The sequence below is a fragment of the Peromyscus californicus genome, unplaced genomic scaffold (assembly GCF_007827085.1).
Source record: "Peromyscus californicus insignis strain IS unplaced genomic scaffold, ASM782708v3 Scaffold_24__1_contigs__length_46423439, whole genome shotgun sequence".
Lineage (NCBI taxonomy): Eukaryota > Metazoa > Chordata > Mammalia > Rodentia > Cricetidae > Peromyscus > Peromyscus californicus.
The window spans coordinates 5,635,640-5,655,884 of record NW_026294535.1 but is presented as its reverse complement, the minus strand read 5'-3'; the positions used below and the strand labels follow the sequence as shown (position 1 = coordinate 5,655,884).

Here is a 20,245-nt window from a genome sequence, read left to right as displayed (position 1 = left end):
TCATCCTACCTAAAACATTATTTCTTGACAATGAATTCCGATAACACTTTATACTTTTCCAAAATGTAAGATTATCTGTTTTTAAGACATAGATTCCCTGTTCTAGGAAATGCTTAGGTTTGTTTCAGTTTGTTGATTTTGTTTTATTTTTGCATTGGGATGGTTTTTTGGTTTTGGTTTTGGTTTTGACAAAGGGTATGGCTATGTAGCCCAGATTGGCCTCCAACTCAGAATCCCCAATACCGGAGCTACAGGTGTGTGTATTTTTCAAATCACTTCCAGGGTATAAAAATGCAATTGTGTGGCCAAACATCCTCAGGACCTTTAGGTAAACCCTTTGAAATGTGCTTGTAGACTGAAGGGGTCCACAACCCAAGGGCTGAGAATATCTTCAGACAGCAACTGCACCCTATAGCAGAAATTACCCTGCTTTGATGTTCTCACCAATGTGTTTGGAAAGTATCTCATCTTGGTTCATGCCTTTCTTTATTCTGTACTATAAACTAGTACTAGTACACCTCATTGAAGCATGAAATTTGAAGTAATCTACAGCTATGTTCCCAGACCGTGGTTACTCATATTTGGCTCCAGATTAAACTCTCTCTTTTAAACTTTGGGGAGAATCTTAAACTGCAAGCTGACTAATACCCTCGCATTAATGATGAAATATGTGTTTGTAGATTACCGGAGACCTTTAACGTGAATGGTTGTGTATCTTGCTAATATTGACAGCTCTTCTTCCCTCTTCCTTTCAAATATCTAAGCCCTAAGTTTTTTCTTGCTGCACTAGCGTGAAGCTGTGGTGGTGTACATGGCTGTTTTCCCCCCAAAACAGACTTACTATGAAGGCAATATAGTAAGTCCACATTTGTGTAGCCCTCGCTGTGGGTTCTGGAACATTCTGGGATTTGCAAAGTGCTCTAGGTAGAGAGGAGAGGCCTAAGGAAATTGGGAACACTCTGATCCATTAAAATGACTCAGAAGGACAAGCCCTGTCTATGTCTCCAGTAGTTTCCTGTGCTTTCGACTCTTATGCTAAATAATTTTATATTTGTAGTTCTGAGACTTGAATCTTAAGATATTTCTATTACAGAAAGCAAAATATGAAAGTGGCTATAAAGGGTTCACTAAGTAGGAAAAAAAGAATGGGGTACAAAAAATAACATGAGACAATGCTGAAAGATCCATGGATGCGCACACTCAAGAGATGGAGCCCCCCAAACATTCAGCCTTTCCACGAGTTGGATATTCATTATTGCTTCTGATATTTAAAAGAATTGACATATTTCCATGCTCAGGTACAGAGTGTGCCATATTTTTCTAAGTCTTTTGTAGATGTCTTTACAAGGTTGAGCAGACCCCCTTCCATTCTCAGTTTATAAAGATTCTTGTTTTTTATGTTTAAAGAGGAGCAGATGGTGAATTCTGCTCAGTGTTCTCTGCATGTTTTAGGATGACCATGTTTTCATTGTTAACCTGTTAATGCAATTTCATGCTGATAAAATTCCCAACAGTAAGCCAGTCAAGCATCCACGGTCATAGCATGTTTCTGTTCAGTGCTGGGGTGCATTACTGTCACAATATTAATTCTATTTTTTCTTCAGTGATCATAAGTAAAATCCATCCCACCCTCACCTTTATACCTTCACACTTCCATCACGGTTATTTAGTCCCATAAAAGGACTTAGGATGGTCACTTTTCCAAACCGCTCATAGGAATCTGTGTATGGTTAAAATTACTTGTCTCTTACATACTTGAGTAACTACTGATAAAAACACCTTATTCTCATTGTTGTTTGGTTTTTCTTTGGGTGTTTTGCTTTATTTTGTTTTGTGTGGGAGACATAGTCTTGCTATATAGTCTTGGCTGGACTACAACTCACTCTGTAGACCAGGTTGACCTCGAACTCACAGAGATCCACCTGCATCTGCCTCCCAAGTGCTGGGATTAAAGGTGTGTGCCACCACTGCCTGCCTGGAAAGCACCTTAACCATAAAACCCACTACTTTGTATGCTAACTTAAAGCTCTAACGCTAACAGCAACAGGAAGAGGTGTTCTATTGGTGAAATTATTAAGGCCACTCCAAGTAGTTAAAAGGGAGGTTTATTTTGTGGGGTAACTTACAAGTGAAGGGATAGTTTACAGGGTCTGGGAAAGGTGTAGTGCAATCCTGCAGTGTTCTCTGGAGAACTCTGCTCGGTCTACCTCCAGTGTCTAGGGTCCAGGAACCAAGAGAGCCGGCGCATCCAGATCTCGGGTCTTCAGGGTCCTCTCTTGGCCCCGCCTTGTAGGCATGACAGTTACCGAAGCCTCATTGGGGCTTGGAACTTCCAGATCAAAGCTGGAATGGCTTCCACCCCCAACCCTATAACCATCATCCATAACCCTGAGAAATATGAAACCTTAGGGAGAAGGGGCGTCATTTTCTTAGAATTGTTTCCTGTTGTTTAGGGGGTGATGGTATCTCTCTTGGGTACTGTGAGAAAGCTCAGATAGTTAAATCTCAGTTAGACTAACTGTAGATTCCTCAGTAAGGCTCAGAGTAAGATTGTCTGAAATTCTGGCAAGAAGTGTAGTATGATGATGATTACCATGGCATCATTCTGGATTGGGTAGAGTTGTTGTTTTTGGGGCCCCACATTTCTTTTGGAGACTTCAGAGATTGCTATTGGAAAAACTTATTTTTTTATCAAAATGGAAAGTTGGATTTAAAGATGACACGACATGTAAGAAAGGATTCCGAGAAATCAAGAGTAAGCATGGAGAGAATTAGAATCTGAAGACAATGGTCCCTTTTTATTGGTTTTCTTTTGTCCCACACCAGAGGGCTCTTCTGATATGGGACTGAAGAATCTCTCAACTTTTTTTTTTTTTTTTTAGCAATATGCTTGGGTTTAGAGAAGGAGTGAGCCAATTCCATCTCCAAAGCCAGCTTGGTTTATAATTTAATTGGAACAACAACTTTTTTAGATTGATAGAGGTATAGATGTTAGACAGTGAGATTTTACCCTGTGTAGATTGGTACCAAGAGATTTTTTTCTTTTTGTTGTAAAGATATCCATCCGGATATCCAAGGCTTTATGATTTCTGGAAGATGGGTATTTCCATTATCCTGGAAAGACAAAAACAGAACCCTACCCCAACCTTTGATTGTTAAATTTTTCTTACAACTTGTAGAGATGTCACATTGGTGGATGATCTTTTACTTCTCCTCATCAAGGGGTTTTTCCTGTTTGAATCGAATTTTTATTAATTTTGTTGGTATCCATAGCTTCTCTTCTCCTGCAGAAACAAAGGCAAAACCCCTTCCCCAACGTAGAACATATCCAGGTTTCCATTCTGAGGTCAGCACATCCTTGAAATAAACCGGTTGGTTTAGCTCAGGAGTTTTGTCTGTCGTCCAATGTCTCTCCGCAGCTCTTGTTCCTTTCTCATCAGCATTGAGAAAATTCAAGGTTAATAAAACATTATGTAATCTATTTTTAGGAGTTATTGTTACCTGTTGCTGTTTATTTAGCATATCCTTTAAAGTTTGATTGGACCTTTCTATGACTGCTTGGTCTGTGGGATTGTGTGGTATACCTGTAACATGCTTTATATTGTAATAAGCAAAGAATTATCTCATTTTATTGGAGACATATGCTGGGGCATTGTCTGTCTTAATTTGTACAGGTATTCCCATGATGGCCATAACTTCTAATAGGTGTGTAATCACAGAATCAGTCTTTTTAGAACTCTTAGGAGTTACCCACTGAAATCCTGAATAGGTGCCAATGGTATGGTGTATATACTTTAATCTTCTACAGCTTTGTGTTTCTCCTGAGAACAAAAGGCCCAGTCTCCCTGCTTTCGAATTCAGGGAAGGATAGACGCCAAATATGTCCAAAGACATATTCCTAAAGTCTATTCATCTCGGGCTGCATTTCTGTAGGGTGCATTTTCCTGGAAATCTACTAGTTTTATTATTATTATTTTTTTTTATTGAATGTTAACATTTCTATGTCTCATGTTTTCCTATGTCTCTTGTATGTTTTTCCCAGATTTTATTAATGAGAAGTGTTATTGGCCATTAGTGACCTTGTTCATTTCAACTGGCTCTACCTCTTACGTCTGTTCGTGTCTGATTGAGTTGCTTACAATTTCCAGAACGGTCCCAACCAATACTGACACTGTCTTATTTTGTCACTCTCGTTCATGCATCCCCCACTTTTTGTTGTTGTTAACTATGACGATGAATCTCAATAAAACGGACACTTTATTTTCTCAGTGGCGGATGGTAAGAGAGGATAACAGGGACAAGAGTGACTAAAAATGTGTTCTGTCCATGTGTAAAACTGCCAAAGAATACACTTTAAAATATATTTTAAACTTTTATAAAGAATAACTATTGTAATGATAAATTAACAAGTAAATAATAAAAGGTTTTTTTTAAAGTGGGTATGGTGTCACAGGCCTGGAGACAGAGGCAGGTAGATCTCTGTGAGTTCAAGGCCAGCCTGGTCTACAGAGTGAGTTCCAGGACAGCCAGGACCACACAGAGAAACCCTGTCTCAAAAAAACAAAACTAAGTTTTAAAAAAGAGTAACTATTGTGTAGTGGAGAGATGCTCAGTGGTTAGTGCTCCTCTTGCAGTTGACCAGGGTTCAGTTTCCAGTTCCCACCCACTTGGTGACTAAAGCCGTCTGTAATTCTAGTTCCAGAGTATCCGACGCCCTCTTCTGGCCTCTATGGGCACTGCATGCACATAGTACATGAACTGCATGTAAGCAAAACACACATGCTTGAAATAAAATTTAAAAGAAGAACTATTGTACATTTGTGTCTTAGTTGGGGTTTCTATTGCTGTGTAAAACACTGACCAAAAGCAACTTGGAGAGGCAAGGGTCTGTTTCGGCTTACAACCCTCAAATCACGTCATCACTGAGGAAAGTCAGGGCAGGAACCTGGAGGAAGAAACCTAAGCAAAGGCCACCGAGGCACACTGCTTTCTCCCAGGGCATGCTCAGTCTGCTTCCTTATACTCCCCAGGACCACTTGCCCAGGGGTAGTGTGGCCACATGGACTGGGTTCCCCAATATCAATTGTTAAGCCCCAATCTCATGGAGGCATTTTTTCCGTAAGATTGTGGTCCCCTTCTCAGATAACTCTTAACTTGTGTCAAGTTAACAAAATTAACTAGGACACATCTCATGGTTAGTATTTAATAGGATTTTTTGGATGATCTACTTATTTATCCTACTGTGATGTATTTCTAGAATCCCTAAACTATCATTAAACAATACCCTCTTAATATATCCTGTGTACACTCACAAATTTAATGTGGTAATGAAGTTTTCAAAGCAGTAACATACATACGTATGAGTAAAATAGCTTGTTGGCTTTGTTTTATTATTCTTTTTCTAGCTAAAATGTCATGAATTGGGAAAAATTCATCAGCTCTTACATTCCATAACTTCTATGACTAACTTATGTTTACTTAATACATGAAAAGAATTCACTTTTCGTTTTCTGTTTTTGCAGCACTGTGGATCAAGTACTCATGGATGCTAGGCAAGTGCTCTACCACTGAGCTACTACATCCTCGGCCCCAAAAAACACATGTATGTGTAAGATGATCAAGACTCAAAGCCCTTTTTGGAGCTAATTATCCCAAGGCATTTTTCTTCATCTCTGCCATTACTGTAGCTCTATCCAGGGCTTCCATCTCTCCTTAAGTTAATTCTAATTATCTTTCCCATTAATACGATACTTTGTTGAGGTTCTTGATTGTATTGCCATGAAAGTTTACACAGTGATTTCTTACACTTGAGAGCTCTTTTACACACTTGAGCAAGAGAAAATTAGTTCCTGCATTCTATTTCCTTGGAAGCAGCTGTGCTCCCCAGAGGAAATATTGAAACAAATACCAGGGCTGTAGAGATGGTTCAGCAGTTATAACACAGCTGCTCTTCCAGAGGACCCAGGTTCAAATCCCTGTCCCCACATGGCCACAAACAACTATCTGTAACTCCAGTTCCAGGGGATCCAATGCCCTGTTCTGACTCCATGGACACTGAACATGTGTGCTACATAAGTATACATGCAGGAAAAATACCCAGCACTCAGGAGGCAGAGCCAGGCGGATCTCTGTGAGTTCAACGCCAGCCTGGTCTACAGAGTGAGTTCCAGAACAGCCAGAGCTACACAGAGAAACTCTGTCTCTAAAAAACCCAAAGAATGAATAAATAAATTAACTAATTAATACATCTTTTTAAAAAGCATGTGTATTCTTCCTTTCAGCAGATAATTGGTTAGACAGGAGAAAACCTACACCTATTTGGCTAAATTTACCAGGACCTTTAAAGAAAAACGTTATAAGAGGCCTAGAGAGATGGTTAAGAGCACTGGCTGCTCTTTTAGAGGACCCAGGTTCAAATCCCAGCACCCACATGGTAGCTCACAACTGTCTGTAACTCCAGCTCCAGGGGATCCAACACCCTGTTCTGGCCTCTGCAGATACTTCACATATGTGGCGCACATACATACGTGCAGGCAAAACATTCACACAGAGAAAACAAAAGTAAATCTGTTTTTTAAAAAGAGAGAGAAGTACAGCAAAAGTCTCGCCCAGCCTTTGCTGTTGTCTTGGGTCGTCTTTTACTTCCCTGGGCCCAGATGCTCATATCCAGCATCTCACTTGCTTCTCCATGACAACCAGACTTTGCAGGTGCAGTAGTTCGCCCTGCCACCACCCCTCTACCTACCCCAGCTCCTGTGTGTGTATCTGAGGAGACAGGGAAGGTGTGGTGGTGTCCCTGATAATCCCTGCACCCGGAGACTGAGGCAGGAGAATCGTGATTCCAGGCTTAGCCTGGTCTGCACAGAGCAGAGAGGGTAGGAGGGAAAGACACAATGAGGAAGAATTTATTTAATGAATTCTCAAGATAATACTTAGCCTATTGGAGACGCTAAAACATTCTCAGCTTCAGGGGCGTGTGTGTGTGTGTGTGTGTGTGTGTGTGTGTGTGTGTGTGTGTGTGTGTATGCATGTGTGTATGTATGTGTGTGTATATGTGTGAGTATGTGCATATGTGTGTGTGTGAATGTGTGTATGTATGTATGTATATGTGTGTATGTATGTGTGAGTGTGTATGTGTGAGTATGTGTATATGTGTGAGTATGTGTATATGTGTGTGAATGTGTGTATGTGTGTATGTATATGTGTGTATGTATGTGTGAGTGTGTATATATGTGTGAGTGTGTGTATATGTGTGTGAATGTGTGTGTATGTATATGTGTGAGTGTGTATATGTGTGTATGTGTATATGTGTGTGAGTGTGTGTGAATGTGTGAATGTGTGTATGTATTTGTGTGTGTATGTATGTGTGTATATGCATATGTGTGTGAATGTGTGTATTTATGTGTGTTTTGTGTGTGTGTGTGTGTATGCATATGTGTGTGTGTGAATGTGTGTATTTGTGTGTGTATGTGTGTGTATGCATATGTGTGTGAGTGTGTGTATATGTGTGTGAATGTGTGTGTATGTATATGTGTGTATGTATGTGTGAGTGTGTATGTGTGTATGTGTATATGTGTGTGAGTGTGTGTGAATGTGTGAATGTGTGTATGTATTTGTGTGTGTATGTATGTGTGTGCATGCATATGTGTGTAAATGTGTGAATGTGTGTATTTATGTGTGTTTTGTGTGTGTGTGTGTATGCATATGTGTGTGAGTGTGTGTGAATGTGTGTATTTGTGTGTGTATGTGTGTGTATGCATATGTGTGTGTGTGTGAATGTGTGAATGTGTGTATGTATGTGTGTGTTTGTGTGTGTATGCATATGTGTGTGAGTGTATGTGAATGTGTGTATGTATGTGTATGTATGTGTGTGTGTGTGTGTTCTTAAATAGACTTGCCAGTCATTTGCATGTTGTCTCTCAATTTCAACAATTCAGCACAGTGGAAAGAACTGTAAGACTTCATGCCATTACAACTACTTGCCCCCAAACTCCTTCTTCCTGTCTCTCTGTCAGCCTCTCTTATCTCCCGCGGCGGGTTTCCTCTCTGCTCTTCTGTAGGTTCCTGCGTGCTCATGACATCCGTTCACTGTGATTCTGATGGTTCCTTTCCTGGCCCCTGACTTCTCGAGTCTTCCTCCGGATTAACTATCACACTGAATCAGCGTTTCTGGTTCCCATTCGAAAAGTGAGAAATCTTGTGGCCTCGCTAATCTTTTTATGTCACATCCCATCACAGGTCTCCAGAAAGCTACAGAATGACCCCACACCCTCCCTTCCCACCCACGCACACCAGAGGTCAGCTGTCTGACCCTACACCCAACATCTCCATTTAGCCCCTCAACAATAGCTTAAACTTAACACACTGAAACTGAAGTCTTGATTTTTCACACCACATGCTGGTGCACACCTACCTGCTCCATGTGTGCCCCGCCCCTTGAGCTGTTCACACCTACCCTCTCCATGTGTGCCCCGACCGCCCCTTGAGCTGTTCACACCTACCCTCTCAATGTGTGCCCCGACCGCCCCTTGAACTGTTCACACCTACCCTCTCCATGTGTGCACCGCCCCTTGAGCTGTTCACACCTACCCTCTCCATGTGTGCACCGCCCCTTGAGCTGTTCACACCTACCCTCTCCATGTGTGCCCTGCCCCTTGAGCTGTTCACACCTACCTTCTCCATATGTACCGCACCCCTTGAGCTGTTCACAACTACCCTCTCCATGTGTGCACCACCCCTTGAGCTGTTCACACCTACCCTCTCCATATGTGCCGCACCCCTTGAGCTGTTCACACCTACCCTCTCCATGTGTGCACCGCCCCTTGAGCTGTTCACACCTACCCTCTCCATGTGTGCCCCGACCACCCCTTGAGCTGTTCACTCCTACCCTCTCCATGTGTGCCCCGCCCCTTGAGCTGTTCACACCTACCCTCTCCATGTGTGTACCGCCCCTTGAGCTGTTCACACCTACCCTCTCCATGTGTGCACCGCCCCTTGAGCTGTTCACACCTACCCTCTCCATGTGTGCACCATCCCTTGAGCTGTTCACACCTACCCTCTCCATGTGTGCACCATCCCTTGAGCTGTTCACACCTACCCTCTCCATGTGTGCACCGCCCCTTGAGTTGTTCACACCTACCCTCTCCATGTGTGCCCTGCCCCTTGAGCTGTTCACACCTACCTTCTCCATATGTGCCGCACCCCTTGAGCTGTTCACAACTACCCTCTCCATGTGTGCACCGCCCCTTGAGCTGTTCACACCTACCCTCTCCATGTGTGCCCCGACCACCCCTTGAGCTGTTCACACCTACCCTCTCCATGTGTGCCCCGCCCCTTGAGCTGTTCACACCTACCCTCTCCATGTGTGCACCATCCCTTGAGCTGTTCACACCTACCCTCTCCATGTGTGCACCATCCCTTGAGCTGTTCACACCTACCCTCTCCATGTGTGCCCCGCCCCTTGAGCTGTTCAGCCCCAAGAGCTTGTCCTTGCTGCTTCTCTTCATCCCACCCACACATTTTCATTCATCAGGTCTCACACTTTTCTCTAAAACAATCCGAAGCTATTCATTCTCTCCATTTCTGCTGACACAATTTACTCCAAGACATCATCTATGCTTTGTCTCAGTGACTGAGGTGGTCTTCCAACGGGTCTCTAACCAGCCATTGCCTGTCTAGTTCTGCCCTACAACCTGTACGGACTCTCATCTCATAAACTGGTCAGGGCCCATTATAAAAGGGTTTGAGGCCCCGGGTTCTCTCTTTCTCTTGCTTGTTTTAGCCAACCCTTGCCCATCTGCCTTCCTCCACAGTATAAGAGAGCACAATGCCAAGTGCCACCCAGGCTCTTGAAGCCAACCGTCAGAACTACAAGCCAAATAAGACTTCATTCATTCGTATCTGCAGTATTCTGTTGCAGCATCACAAAGCAAACTAAGAAAATACTCCACATAGCAGTAGTGATTATCTTAAAATGGTAAGTCCAATCGTGAAAATCCCTCAAAATCCTCCCCAGCTCTCTGTTTATTTCAGAATAAAAGCCTTTCCTTCCCTATTCCCACAAAAGACCTTCCTAACTGACCCACGCCAATCTCGTCCAGCTCTGTCTTCTTCCCACTCACACAATGCCCCAGCTTCACAGCCTTCTGACAATGAATTGAGACCCTTGCAGCTCCTCTGCTGGTCACATGGCTGCTGGTCACATGGCTGTTTGCTTCCCTGCTTCTTTACTAGCTTCGGGCTACAGTTGACTCTGGTCTCCTTTAGTTATCCTAAGCAAAGGGAATGTCACCCAATTTAAAATTACTGCCTCATGGTTTTATATGCTTTCCAATCATTCTAACTTATTGGGAAGGAAATGACAAAGAACAGAGGAAAAGTCAAAATGGGAAACAAGAAAAGAAAAATCTTCAAGTGATAAGACTAAATCATAAAATCAAGACAAAATAAGCATCCGGGTGTGATGGTGCACACATTTAATTCCATCACTCAGGAGGTAGAGGCAGAGACCAGCCTGTTCTACAAGGCAAGTTCCAGGACAGCTGGGGTTATATAAAGAGACCTTGTCTCAAAAATAGAAAGAAGAAAAGCGAGAGACAAAGAAGATAAACATAAAATTATTACCATTCCCAGGGAAAGAAACACACTCTCATAATTTTTCAAATGAATGCAAATAGTATGCGTCTTTTAAGTACACATTCTAACCACATATTTCTATGTGTTGGGTAATGATCACTAACTTTCCTTACCTAGGAGGCTTGTATAAATCGACTCTCTGAATTCTAGTGAATTCCACTAGTCTAAGAACTTAGCAAAAACACTGGCTCATATGAGTAAGATGCATTTGAAACAGTCCTAAAGAGCCCTCGGAAGGACTGCTTTGTTTCTGGTTGTAAGTTTGCATAGCAAGGATCCAGGACATGTTTTAAAATAAAACAACCCTCTCGTACAGCCTTGAGTACATGAGGTATCCATTTCGCAACAATAACCTGGCCCTCTGGCCTCTCTTTGTCCTCCAAAATGCCTCTTTGTAACTCACAGGTGTTTGTGGGCAGAAAGACCATCGGAGGGGAGTTTATTGTGAGTCCTTTCTTTCCCACTTGTTCTAAACCTGTTCAGGGAGTGCTTCATGCCACACACCAAATCTCCATAAAAATCAAGAAACAAGAAGTTTTCTGTACGCCCGCCCAACAGCCGCACTATGACATTAGTTTCGACAGCTCTGTGACCCAGTATTGTCCCAACTTTATTCACTAGTCTCTTTTTCTTTTTCTTTTTTCCACTGCTTTTTTTTAAAGCCTTTATTGGCATTTGGCATTTTTTATCTACTGTAAAATAAAAAGGAGAAGGATGGCTTTTTTTAAAGCTCTCTGTGTGACAGTTAAAAAAAAAAGAAAGAGAAAGCTATCTGCAGTTACTGTAGTAATGGTTTAAAGGAGGAGGGGGGGAGCACCTGCAAATCAAAGAATTGCTATGGCGCTGTCATCAGATCTCCCCCCTTCTCTTAAAGTTATTTCGTGGCCATTATAGAGTAGGCCTGGCAATGAATTTATGTGACAGCTATGAAGTTAGTATTAAAATTGTGAATGCTGCCTAGCAGTTTTCATGCCCTTACTATAAGATCGCCTCAATTTGCCACACAGCGGTGAATAGGGTACAGAAGAGGGTGTGTGCGTCCAATGAATGGGAGGAGGGTGTGTGAATGGGAGGGCTTCCCGGGAGGGGCAGCACACTAGTCACCAGCGAGTGATTTATTTCTGAACTTCCAGAAAGGAAAGTCCCGGAAAAGCAGCAGCCTGAAAGGCCATGAAGCATTGGGGATAGGGGGTGGGGGCGGGGAGGGGGCGGAATGGGGGCGGGTGTCTTTACACATTTTGCCATTCCAATGCCAGTTCTAGAAGCAGGGATCAAGGCTGGGCTGTGGTAAAAACCCATTCCTCTAGTCTTCCCAGATCAACCATGAAATGCCAGCCGGGAGTAAATGTGGTTCCTGCAACTGCAGAATGGGAGAAAGGCAAAGTGTGTGTGTGTGTGTGTGTGTGTGTGTGTGTGTGTGTGTGTGTGTGTGTGTGTGTGGAGAGGGGGTGGTTAGCCTGGATCCACTTGGAGAGAGATGAAGCGTGCTGGGTGTGACATAGGAAAACTCTTCAGATGCGGGGGATTTGAGACGGCATTAGGAAAAAAAAAATGAGGCGAAGTGACTGCAAGATCTGGGGGCGTGCCCAGGGCGCACGGCCCCGCCCCAGGCCCCTCCCCCGACCCCTATTAGCATGCGGGCAGCGCGGGCCACGGGACGGGGGCGGCGCAGTGGGATCGCGGCGCTGGGCGCATTGTGGGCCGCGCTCGCCTCCACGGGGGACCATCTGCTCGCTGTCAATGCATCACCTGCTCGTCTGGGCCGTCGCCCGGGCAACCGGGGGCGGGGGGAGATTAAGGAGCGTGTGCGTCTTGGTGTGGGTACGGGCGGGCGGCAGGGGCGGGGGCGGGGCGCAGTTCTGTCGCCTCCACCCTGGGACTGGTCAAGCGGGGTGGAGGGGGATGACGACCACCGGGGACGATCGGACTCCGCTGCTCGCCGCCCCACGGCCCCTCCCGAGAGCCACCCCTACCCGAGGTGGCTGGAGTCTACAGAAGCCAAAAGCACAGGGTCCCTCTCTGAGCAACCCACCTCCTCGGTGTCCAGACCGGACCCACGACTTCCTCTTCTACCTGTCTACCTGCAGCTGCAGAAAGCCCTATCCTGAGCTCGCCGCAGACTCCTCCAAGCGAGCTGGTCCCACACTACCCAACTCTGATGGGCACCTCCGGGCGCGGTCCCGAGAGCCCCTCAGTCTCCGGGCAACCACAATGGGGCCAGCATTGCGAGTAGACTAGACCCTGCCCCGCCCGCCCCTGCCACCAAAGTCACAGGGACAGCGTCCACATCTCTTCTCCCATAGTCTGCTCTACCAAGGCCTGGACAGGCCTTCAGTTTAAGACTACCAAGCGTCACCTGCTGATCTTTTGACAGAGTTGGTTTTCCACGAAGGAGGTAGTTCTAGGAATTAAGAAGAAGAAGAAGAAGAAGAAGAAAAAAAAGTCTCCTAAAGTCCCCTGCCAATCCAAGTAAAAAGGATAATGGCGCTGTAGCCAACAGCAGGGGGCAGGGCGATGCTGTAGTTGGGAACAGGGCCCATTCCCTTTGCCTTTGAGCCACAGACTTACTCTCTGGTTCAGAAACTTTCTAGAAATTCTATTCCAGCTTGTCAAGGATTTAGCTGTTCTCACAAAGGCGGCTCACATCTGCCTGGGGATTGTATGGAGCTGAGCAGAGAAAGACCTACGAACCCCCCCCAACCCCACCCACCACCCACCACCCACCCCCACTCCCCGGCACAAGATTCCACGGTAACCAACCCTAAGCCAGGGCTTGTATAGGTTTGGTTTATTTGGGTTTTGAATCTGGGCTGGGGTGGCAGTGGTTAGGTTAGACAGGGTTTCACTGTTTGGTAACCCATCCTGGCCTCAAACTCACTAGCCCAGTGCAGCACTGAACATACTGTGTATGTAGCCTAGGCTGGTCTGGAACTCGCTAGGATCGTCCTATCTGAACTGCCTCAGTTTGGGGATTACCCACACATGAGCCTACTGCCCCCAGCAAGTTAAGTTTTGTTTGTAGGTAGTGCCTAATGATTAAAAAAAAAAAAAACAATTATATAGAATAAATGGTTTTCGTTTCTGCGGGTTAAAAACAGTCTGAAAAGCTGAAAGCCGCCATAGTGCTCACAACTATAATTCTAACATTGAGAAGGATGAGGCAGAAGAATCTCTGAGTTCCAGGTCAGCCTGGACCAACATACTATCTCAGAAACAAAACAAGACCCCCAGAAGCACTTAAGTAGGCCAATATGCCATATCAAAGCTATGACATGAACGTCAAGATGGCACCACAGGGCTATTTGCCACAGCTCCAACCCAGAATGTGGTTCACAGAAATGGGTGACAGATCGAGACCTGGTGCCAACCATGGGAAATCGATTTCCACGTTAGAATAGCAACACAATTCAGCTACGAAGCCGACATGGCATCCCAGCTAAACCAGGACCCTGAAGCTGCAAAATCTGGGGGTAAAGACAAATCACAATACAAACATTGTTCGGTTTTGCAATTTTTAGCTTTCTTGGGGCATGGTCTCCCTTTGTAGCCCAGGCTGGCCTCAGATTCTCAGGCATCCTCCTACTTCTGCCTGCCAAGTGCTGGAATTACAGGAGTCAGCTACCAGCTACAGGGCAGACCTGGTGGTCCTCAGGGCACAATTTCTCCACAGTAACAACTCCTCAGGTACCAAGACTACATCACTGGGCCTAACTGCCTCTGGACTGGAGGCCACTGCCTGCAACCTAGACTCAGACAGACAGACGGAAGATATGGGGGGTAGTTAAGTTTTGTTCACAACTCCTACTATGTAGAATATTCTCAAGTTGGCCAATTATGGGACATTTGTCTACAAAACAACATCGAAAGAAAATAGACATTCGGCAACTACACCAGAGCTCTAAGCTGAACTCTGTCCCGCCCTTCACCCATATTTCAAACCCACCCTCTTTTTGAAGATCTTTGAGCTGAAAAAAACCGTATCCTTTAGTAGACCTCATTCCAGGGTCTGGCAGCTGTTGAAGAAACAAAGGCTTGTTTGTCGTGCTGGCTGCTTGCTTGGTGGCCTTGCCATGCACACACTGGACAACCACTGAGCTACACACCCCACCCCATCCCCCGCCACAGAGTTCTTTAATTTAGTGACTCAAACCCACTGCCCAGAGTTCAGCTTTCCAAAAAAGAAGAAACTGAGCTCTTTTCAAATCAAGTCTTTGCATTGAGATTATGAAACTGTTTGTTTCAGGTTTCCTCCTGTGCTTCCTTCCATTCTTCTTTGCTGACAGAGCTTCTATTCCTTGCCATAAAGTTTTTTATTGATCTTCTTCATCTTCCCTAACTGAAGTCTGCCAGCAAATACAACTTCTGTCCTCTAAGTTTTAAATACAACACCATGGGTCAGATTGATTTTCATTTTTCTTCATTTGCCGTTACTGCGTAGCAAATGACTGTCGTAAGGATGTGTCATTTTCACTGACCCTCCCAGCAAATGACCCACTAATGTATCACGAATATGCAAGAAAAGGGTGAGCTATCAAAATATCTGTGGCTTTGACAAAAGAGATACACGTGAAAAGGTATAAAAACCTGCTCAAAAGATAAAGAAAATTCTACTTAATCAAAACTGCCTTTAATTGTGACTCATGAGGAGAATTTTGAGAAGCAAGCATTCTCTTTGATTTGCACAATACTTTCAAATATATAGAATCGGGGTTTGTTGTGGAATATTTGTTTGACTATGCAAAGATGTGCTACATTTGTTTAGCTATGCAGAAATGTGTTGCATTTGTTTAATTGTGTAAAGATGTGTTGCTGTTTTACCTTGCCTGCCTAAGGCACCTGATTTGTCCAATAAAAAGTTGAATGTGAGGGAGGAGGTATAGACGGGATTTCTGGGTGGAGAGAGTAAGTAGGAGGAGGAATTTAGGCTCAAAGAAGAAAGACAAAAGAGACGCCAGAGACCAGACAGACAGACACAAAGGAAGGTGAAAAGTCTTGAGGCAAAACATAGATAAATAGTAAGTTAAAAGAGCTAGTGGAACAAGCCAAAGCTAGGGCCGAGCATGCATAATTAATAATAAGTCTCCATGTCTTTATTTGGGTGCTGGTTGGTGGCCCAAAGAAAATTCCAACTACAGTGGTTCTCTAGAGGAACACAACTGATAGGAGAGAGATAGATGGATGGATAGAGATGATAGATAGGTAGGTAGATAGATGGATGGATGGATGGATGGATGGATGGATGGATGGATGGATGGATGGATGGATAGATGGATGGATGGATAGATGGATGGATGGATGGATGGATGGATGGATAGATAGATAGATAGATAGATAGATAGATAGATAGATAGATAGATCTATGTATGGGAGGTTTGTTCAGTTGGCTTATTCCATAGGGGATGTGCAGTCCAAGGGTAGTTTCTTGCACACTAAAGAGGCTGAGTCCCCAGTTCAGTCCACCAAGCTGGATGCCCTGAGGGCTATGATGGTCCTTAGAGAGTCACCAGTATTCAGTCTCCGGTGGAAGGCCAAGGAAGCAGCAGCAGCAACAGCTGCAGGGTAGCCACACCTACCAGCAAGAAGCAAAGCAAAGCAGAGCACTACCCTTTGCTAGAATTCCTTTACAGCTGGGCTGCAGCTGGAAGAGCCTGTTGCCTTGGTCGGGTGTCTCCTCCCTCGACCAATGCTGCCTGGAAATGCTCCCTCACACACATCTAGTCACACCTAGCAGTTTCCTAGTTGATTCTAGATCCGGTCAAGTCCACAGTTAAGATTAATGCCCACATAGGCATCATTGCCACTTAGAAAAGAGAAGAGTCTGAGCCTAATTATTCTATCTGAATGCAAAGGTAACACGTGGCTAAGGTGGACTGGACTCCTTCAGCCTCTCAGAGGAGTCACTTAGCTTTTCGTGCACAAATATCACTCAGCTGCCACTCCTAGAGCATAACAATAAAGAGGGCTTTTCATCAGTAACAAACCTCAAACCCCAAGCTCATGTCTGGCAGGTAAAGCCCCTGCCTCAGGTTCCTGCCCTGCTTGAGTTTCTGTCCTGACTCCCTTCAATGGTCAACAGTGATGTGGAAGCATAAGCCAAATAAACTCTATCCTCCCCACGTTGTTTTAGTCACGGTGTTTCATCACAGCAACAGTAAACCCTAAGATAAGACAATACACTCACCCATTTTAAGTCCCTCGGGCAGGGGAGAAGATTTGTGGTTTAAGGAATCTGTCACATGTCTGGGGTGGGTCTGTTCACACAAATTCACTGATGGAAGAGAGGCAGCAAAGAGAACTATGAGGCCAGAGAAATTCTCGTCAAGATGAAGATCACTGGCATGTAGCCAAAAGCAAAACCTATACATATTAATCAGATAGGAATCAGTGTTACTTCTCTACAAGAACATTCTGTAATTAAAAGGGTGGGTATTGTGCTATATTTATTAGTACAATTGCCGCCCACAATATTGGATGCTAGCAGCTCTCCAGTGCCAGAGAGAACACAGACCCTAGAGATGTCATTTAACAGACTGTTAAACTTAAATTCAAATGATCTTCCAGATAGTAGGGAAAGAAATAGAGTTTTCAATGCATGTCCCCGCCTTTCAACAGAAAGAAAGGTCCGGGAAAGAAACATTTATTGGGTATCCATTCAAGGCAGGCATTCATGGGCACTTTGTCATTTAATCCTAACTTCAAACCTGTAGAGGAAAAAGTCACTATGACATTTTAAAGATGAAGCTATCCCAAAGTTGGGTGTACTGACCACGGTGTGGCTACAATTATGTCTGAAGTCGAATAGAGGTAAAGTATCTTGAAGTTGGAAAATTATAAAAGCATGCATCTGGAATGCGCAGAGAATAAATCCCCCATGAGTGGAGTCTCCCAGGAGAATGAAGGGTTTGAAATGGATGTAAGGGCTAAGGAGGAGCGACCAGAGCTCCTGTTTGGGAAAGTTATTATCACGGTACTTAGTAGCCTAGCAAATGGTTTTAGGACAGGGAGTTGCTGAAGATAAGAACAATGTTAAGAGACACAAAATGAGGACAAAATATGGTGCCTCCTTCCTCTACCCTAAAACAATACAGCGTCCATCTTTCCTCTGCCCCTAGACGTAGTGGAAACAAGTGAGGAGGGACCAATTCCATTCTAAAAGAGTGAAAGAGAAATGATGTCTTAGCGAGGCACAGTGGCTCGTACCTGTAATCCAGCACTCTGGAGGCTGAGTCAGGACTAGAGTGAGCTCAAGATCAGCCTAAGTAACACAGAGAGACCCTGTCTCAAAAAAAAAAAAGGAGGTAGAAGGAGGTGGATCTCTGTGAGTTTGGGTCTGGCCTGGTCTACTAAAGAGTTCCAGGATAGCCAGAGCTACATAGTGAGACCCTGTCTTGGGGGGGAAAAAGATTGTCACCAAAAATTAGTTTCATTTTCTATGGTTCATGAGTCAGGAAGACTCCAGATGAAGAGGTTCAGAGTGTAGAGGAGTTGTGATTGGGATTTGTCTGATCTCAGCCTTGCCACAGTCTACGGTCCAAATTCTTATACAAGGATTAGACAAGGTTTCCCTGATAGGGTCTCATCCAATAGTGTCCTGGTAAATACTGAGCTGGGTAAGGCTCTGGCTTGCAGTGTTTGCCAATTTCCCTAGTGTAAATATTTCCACCGCGGCGGGTCTCAAGCTATCCCCTAAGCCAGGGCAGAGCTAGGGAAAGGTGTGCACAGTCGGCCCTGCTGAGCGCTTTAGCGCATGCTACCCCTGACTCTGCCGTATTTTCCTTTCCCTTCTTCCTGCTCTTCTCTCCCCTAGAGCTGCTGGGTTTGGAGAAGCTGAAAGGATCACTCCAGTCGCCACTTTCCTCAAGTCACTGTCGATACGTGTATTTAATATCACAATTCACCTCTGGGTAGCTTGAAGCGTAGGAGAGGGAGATTTTTTTATCCTAATTTTTATTTGGGCTGGGTTGTTCCACTGTTCAAAAGATCACCACCTGGAAGCTGGAAGCCGAATGTAGACCAGAGACATATCTTTTGAGCTCATGCTTAATTAATTTTTTTTCTAAATAGTTTGCCAACATTTAAAAATCAGGGAAAAAAATCCAAATTTCTAGAGTACCTTAATTTTTTTCCCTTTAAAACATTAACATATGAAAGCCACCTATGCCTAGAACGAGGAAGTCATTCCGAAGGCGTGAGCATCCTTCAGCCCACCATGGCTGCTGTGTTATCATCACTTTATCATGCCGGTCTGGAGGCCATGCCATCTGAATGCCCTCTCCCCCTACAGCTCCTCCCTCTTCTTCCCTCAGTTTCTGTAACAACCTTTTCATCTCTGGGCTCTACACTCGCCGAGCTTCTTTCTGAAACACCGTATCCTCCACCCTCTTCTCTTAGCCAACTCCGTTCTAGCTTTTCCAGTCTGAGCTGGCAGAAAGACTCCCAACAAACAGTCTCCACGGCTCCTCTCCACACAGCCAGTGATCTTTTAAAAACATAGATGACGGACGGGAGTTTGGCTCAGTTGGTAGAGTGCCTGTCTAACACGCACAAAGCCTGGGTTTGACCCCAGGTACAGCATAAAACTGGGTGTGGTGATACACATCTACAATACCAACTCTTGGAGGGTAGAGGCAGGAGGTTAACCTTGACTACACAGTGACTTTGATGCTAGCCTGGTATACATGAAACCCTGCTGCAAAAAATAAAAAATAAAATAATAAAACAGGAACTGGGGAGATGAGTGAGCAAGCAGAGTGCTTACTATCCACGCCTGGGAATCTTGAGTTCAGATACCCAGCACCCACTAAGTCAGGCCTGATGCTGTCCATCTAATCAGTGCTGGTGAGGCTGGAAATGGAAAATCTGGGGAATCAATGGTCAGCTAGTCTAATAGCACAGTAAGCTCCAGAGTCAGTAAGAGACCCTGTCTCAAAGACTTAGTGAGGAGGAATCAAAGAAAATACCTGACATTAACCTCTGTCTTCCACACATGCATGCACAGACACCTGCAACTACACATGCACACACAGATACACACACACATACACACATATACATACACACACATGCATACATACACACACACATGCATACATACATACATACACACACACATACACAAATTATATCATCATTATGTCTCCCTGGGTGCCTTCCTTCATGCAATGTGAATTCCAGAAAAAGCAGACCACAGATATTCATTCCAGAACAGAAAATGTTAACACAAAATCAGTATCAATGTTACCTCTTTAGTGGCTACAGCCAGAGTTTTGCCATCCTTAATCCCAGTTACACTACTGCAACCTTCTTTTACATCCTGCTTATACGTATCAAGTCCAGCTCCCACTCTACTGAAGGGTTGTGTGCTATTGGGTGTCCCCAAGTTATTCAGAAAAACACATTACACCGCCATATTGGGGTACTACAGGAGTTCTCTCATACAGCGTTTTCCCACGAAGCCCAGAGGCAATGGTTGGCCTAACTCTCAAGAGGCTCCCAGGCAAAGCTCTGCCTCCCTGCAATCAAAGAGAATAAATTGGAGGTAAAATGAGAACAGAGTGGCAAAGATTGTTTCATTTATTCAAGAGTTTCCTCCTCCACATTCACCAGGCTG

General features: G+C 44.4%; 1 protein-coding gene and 1 long non-coding RNA gene across 2 annotated transcripts in view; one reads left to right on the top strand and one right to left on the bottom strand.

The window, feature by feature from the left end:
- The window catches only part of LOC128119639 (uncharacterized), a 30,221-nt gene extending 24,016 nt beyond the window's left edge, over positions 1–6,205 (top strand). Inside the window, exon 3 of the long non-coding RNA XR_008221591.1 lies at positions 5,523–6,205. This is a non-coding gene — a long non-coding RNA (uncharacterized LOC128119639). The remainder of the gene's footprint in view (positions 1–5,522) is intronic.
- CUNH12orf42 (chromosome unknown C12orf42 homolog) overlaps positions 1–12,829 on the bottom strand; it is a 153,482-nt gene extending 140,653 nt beyond the window's left edge. Inside the window, exon 1 of the mRNA XM_052753022.1 lies at positions 12,668–12,829. The gene's annotated coding sequence lies outside the window, so the exon portion shown is untranslated. The remainder of the gene's footprint in view (positions 1–12,667) is intronic.
- Between the last annotated feature and the right edge of the window lie 7,416 nt (positions 12,830–20,245).